Source organism: Galeopterus variegatus, unplaced genomic scaffold (genome assembly GCF_000696425.1).
Source record: "Galeopterus variegatus unplaced genomic scaffold, G_variegatus-3.0.2 Scaffold285, whole genome shotgun sequence".
Lineage (NCBI taxonomy): Eukaryota > Metazoa > Chordata > Mammalia > Dermoptera > Cynocephalidae > Galeopterus > Galeopterus variegatus.
Window position 1 is genome coordinate 533,001 of NW_007726396.1, and position 5,591 is coordinate 538,591.

Sequence of the window (5,591 nt, forward strand, 5' to 3'; positions counted from 1 at the left end):
TTACAGCCCAACTCTCATTTTTCCAACTGTCAATGAAAGACACTCTCGTTCTTTTTTTTTTTTTTAAAGATGACTGGTAAGGGGATCTTAACCCTTGACTTGGTATTGTCACATAAATTCTTACAGCCCAACTCTCATTTTTCCAACTGTCAATGAAAGACACTCTCGTTCTTTTTTTTTTTTTAAAGATGACTGGTAAGGGGATCTTAACCCTTGACTTGGTATTGTCAGCACCACGCTCAGCCAGTGAGCAAACCGGCCATCCCTATATGGGATCCGAACCCGTGGCCTTGGTGTTATCAGCACCGCACTCTCCCGAGTGAGCCACAGGCCGGCCCAAAGACACTCTCGTTCTATTTGTACTTGTCACTTTGCTTAGAATTGTCAAATTTAACAGGGAACTTTTATTAACTATATTTTAATGAGTAATTTAGATTGTGGCAAATAAGTCTAAGCATCATAGCAGAACACCTAAGAGCTGAAAGGACATCAGCAAACGTCTAGCTCAGTAGCTTTCAAACTGTGCCCCATGGGCCCCAGGGGCTGCTGGACTAACAAGCTAGAGGTGTGAGGGGCTGAGTAGACAGACTGCAGCTGGCCATCCCCTGGTAAGGAGTTTGGATTATTCAACATGCAGAAACCATTGATATGTTTTGATATGCAGTGACAGGATGGAGTTTACATTCTAAAGAACAAATTTGGGTGATGCAATTAGAGAAGGCAGGAGTAGAAGCAAGCAGACCACCTAGGAGGTTATAGCATTTGTCCAGAGGAGACATCGTAGTGTTGGGGACCAGGGTAATGGCAGTAGATGTAGAGAAGAGGATGGATTCAAGATGTAATTTAAAGGTGGAAAAGATAGGACTTGGCTAGTGAGGGAGCAGAAGTTATTAAGAATTCATTCATTTATTTATCCCATCCAGAAGATTTACTGAGTGCTAACAATGGGCTGGACACTGGGCTAGGTGCTCAACTAGACAGCCACGTCCCTGCCCTTCTGGGAGTTCATGTTCTAGTGGAGAGAGACAGTAGATGAGAACACAAACAGGTAACATGTTAACATGCTCTGGAAGAGCTTGGAAATCCACTGTCAGGCTCACATTAACTGTTTCCTTTCTGTCACAGATCCTGTTCTGCACCACCCAAGGTCCAATCAACCAGTTGTCCAATTCTCTGAAAATCATTTCATGTCTTTGCCCAGTTTTTCAGTGCGTAAGATGGAAAGGTGAATCTGCTCCCTGTTCTTCCGTTGTGGCCAGAAGGGGAAATGACTTTTTCTTGCATAAATTTGATATAAGCGATCAAGAAAAGGGAGAAGTCAACACTCACCACCAGGTTAAGACTTTAATAGCACAGTAGATGCCTGTTAAACAGAGCCAGATGGCTTTAGAATTACTTTTGTTTCCTCCTCTCTTCTATCCTTCCTTTCTTCCTTTCTTCCTTCCTTTTCTTCTGTGTATGTGTGTTTTAACAATTGTTTTGTTTTGAAGATTCTTGAGAGCAGAGTCATGGTAGAAAAGCTGGAAGTTAATAGGCTGGTTTTGGAGATGTGGAGTTTGAGATGCCTACAGGACGTGTGACACTAGAGTTCAGAAAGGACACCAGAGATATCCCTGAGCAACTGGGCATATGAAGATATAACTCACTGAGATGGAGAATCTCAGAGAATGAGCAGATTTGTGAAGGAAGATTCAGAGCTCAGATTTTGAGATGTTAAGTTTGAAATGACTACGAGACAGTCAAATAGCATCAAGTAGGCAGTTCGATATTTACATCTGGAGCTCAGAAAAGAGAGCTAGGCTGAAGATGCAAATTCGAGACTTTTCCACATAGAAGCAGCCTTTAAATCATGGCAAGGATGAGTTACTTCAGAGAGAGGAAGAAGAAAACAAGGGAGGAAAAAAGAGGAGACAAGCAGAGGAAGGAAGAGCAAAGGAGAGGAGACAGGAGAGGACAGAAGGAGAGGACAGGAGGGGGCCCAGCGACGTGCCATGAGGCTGCACTGAGAAAGAGGAACCATCGAAGGGGAATAGGAAGGACCAGCCACAGAAGAGAGGGAAAAAGACACCGTGTGTTTTCAAAGGAAAAAAAGTATTTCAAGAGGGATTATCAATTGGTTCAAATGCTGCTGAGAGGTCAAGTAAGATAAGAAATTAAAAGTACCCACTGGATTTAGTAACTTGAAAATCACTAGCGCTCTTATGAAGAGCAGTTTTGGTGAGTGTGGGAGGGAAGCTGGACTAGAGGAAGTTGGAGAAGGAATGGGAGGTAGTGGGGGCAGCCCGTGCAGACAGCTCTGGGGGGGGGCGTGACCGGAAAAGTAGGGTCATCCTGGAGAGACAGGAGGAGTTAGGGGAGGTTTGTGTTTGTTTTCAAGAGGCAAGACACAGAGAGTATTTGGATGATAAAACCAAGAGGTTAAGAACGCAGGGAGAGAGACTAACAGACAGAGCAAGGCCCCTGAAAAGCCTCCTGAAAAGGCTCCCGAATGGTCCCGAATCCAGAACCGACTTTCTAATGGCCCTTAATACACTCTCTCCTGTAAGCCGTAGCAGATCTCCCATAATGGATTCAGATCTCTCTAAAAGCAGGGATCACCCCTCAGTTCTTTTCTGAGCCCACGTGTAACATAGCATACAAGTGTTTGAAATACTTCTTCAAAAAATTAATGTATACATAATGTAGATGAATAAATAAAATTGATCTGATAAAATCTGCCCTGAAAAGAGGAGCAAAGATATATATGTCTTTAATTACCCCTAGATCAGAAAACATTTTCTGTAGATTTTGGTGAGTGTCCCCAGAGTAGAAAATAAGCACAATAAACACAAAATTGTTATTATTAATATTTTAGAGAAAAGGAATGTGATTTTTTCCAGATTAATCACAACTGATGAATAGCTACTTCCTGAGTAGATCCAAAGGCTTCTTTCATCATTCTAGGGCAAAGAGTAATTGCTGCATTTTACATCTGAAATCCATTCTCATTTATTAAAACAAAACACTTTAGTTTGGAAAGTGCTACATAATCATTTCCATTATTTCCATGACATCTCCGTGTGTTGACATAGTATTATTATGCTATCAATTCTCAATCATTAGCCTAGTGATAGGATCAAATCTTGGATAATCCAAAACAGTGAATAATAAATAGAGTGGGGGACAGCAGGTTTGTCATCCTAATTTGGGCTCATTTAGGCTAATAGTTCGTGTCAACACACTGATGACAGAAGTTCAGCTCAGAACCACTTTATGAGGCAAGAGGTCTGCTAGGATTTTTTAATATCTGAGATTTATCCACAAAGTAGATCAAGAACTTGCTAAAAGGATAGACTTTTCTACAGGAAGAAGATTACGTAGTTCAAGGACATGGCAAAAGGCAAAATTAGATCCATACACTATAGAATGCAGAACTAACAACTAGAACTGAGAAATCATCCAGTCCATCCCTCTCACTTTACAAATGAAAATAAAACCCAGAGTGATCTCATGGCTTGCTCCCGGTTACGTAGCGAGTCTGAGACATCCCCATAAGAAGTGACATCTGGTTCAGGGATCTATGCCATTTTGCATTCCCCGAAAGTTCTTGTTTCCTTTGTCTTCTCCAGCAAAAAGAATTGTCTTCAAATTTTAAAAGATATTTTAAAATATACATTGAAATCCAAGACAGATAAGGCATTAAGGGAAATTTGGAATTTTGAAGCTTATGTCTTCACAGCTCTTAACTCATTAAATTCTTTCAAGCCTCTTTGAGGTTCTATCCCGATTTATAGATGAGAAAACAGAGGCTACAGAGACTAAATAATTTACTGTAGGTCATACAACTAGCAAGCGATGCATCAAGACAGGAATTTAGGTCTATAACTCAAGGTACACTTCTCTTTACACTGTATCACACTTCAAATGAGATCACATCTTCCAGCCCAGACAGATCACAACCAAAGTACTGAAAGACTCAGGGATGTAATTGTGCAACCACTGATGGCAAACTTTTTGTTAGGGATGGGAGGAGTGGAGACATGAAGAAAAGAGGTGCCAGAAGACTGGAAAATAGTTTTTGATTGTGAAATTTCAGAAAGCCTAGATTCTGGGAACTACAGTCTGGTCAAAGCAAATTCTGGTGTCAATCCTTGGCAAAATTCAAGAATAAATTACTATGGTTTGTGAACCACTTAGAAAAGAATGCTATGATCACATGAAACCAACATGGGTTCACCAAGGTCACACCATGCCAAACCATCAAATATACTTACTAGGAAATGAGGGCTTCTGTCGGGATGTCATTGTGGTCAATTTTTAAATATGTGATTTAGATAATAGGACAGTTGGGTATGTTCACAGCTAGTTGAAGTTGCCAGTGGTCTGCCATATGGCCCTGCCTGATATCATTTCATTAAAAAGTCTAGAAAAGTCTTTTTTTTAACTTTGAAAATTGTCAAATTTGTGGATAACTCCAAGTTCAAAGGGGTATGTTAAATGATTTAAAAAATAATCATTTTGACAGAGTGAAATGATGGTTAAGCCCTCAGTTTTAGATTTAACAGGGAAAAGTATACTTATGCATTTAATATTTAATAAATAGATGATAGATGACAGATAGATAGTTAGATGATTAGGTAGAATCACACAAGTTCCAAATGGAGAAAATGTGCTGTGACCAAAACTTACGGGAGAAAAGACTGAAGTGTAATTGACCACAAGTTTAATATAAACCCTCAGTTAGAGATAAGAGCTTGAGCTTCAGCCAGGTCCACCACTTAGTACTTGTGTGACCTGGGGCAATTTGCTTAACTTTTAAAAGCTCAAATCCTATCTTATAAAATGAGTGGGAGAAAAGACTGAAGTGTAATTGACCACAAGTTTAATATAAACCCTCAGTTAGAGATAAGAGCTTGAGCTTCAGCCACGTCCACCACTTAGTAGTTGTGTGACCTGGGGCAATTTGCTTAACTTTTAAAAGCTCAAATCCTATCTTATAAAATGAGTACATACAATGTCACTAGTATAAATCTTGAATTGCAATTCAAGTCTTCTGATTTCTCATCTGGTGCTTTTTCTAAAGAAGACTACCTTCAAATGTTTAGAAGGGACATTTTAGGGGAAAAGATTAGAATCATTCCTAGAGGTCTGACCAACATCAAATCAATAGCGGGACATCATCAAGAAGCCGTTTAGTGATCTGGAAAATAGGTTGGTAGAAACACAGAAATGAAAAATGAGAATTTTTTTTTTTTTTGTAAAAAAGAGCATAAAGGATGTATAAGACATGGGCAAAGGTCTAAGATTCATCTAATTAGACCCCAGAAGGGCCTAAGCTTCACTCACTAGAGACCCAAATGGGGAGATAACACAAAAGAGTCAGAACCAATGTAAGAAGAGGTAACATTCTATATATGTCAAAAGCTCACAAAAGCCATGAAGGAAAAACTCACAATGCTCTAGAACCTAAGAGGAAGAAACACAAAGGAAACTACATCATGGTATATCAATACTAAACTGCTAAAAGCAAAGACAAAGACAAAAATCTTAAAAGCAGCCAGAGAAAAAGATACATCACTGTCAGAGGAGCAACCATACAAACAGAAGACCAA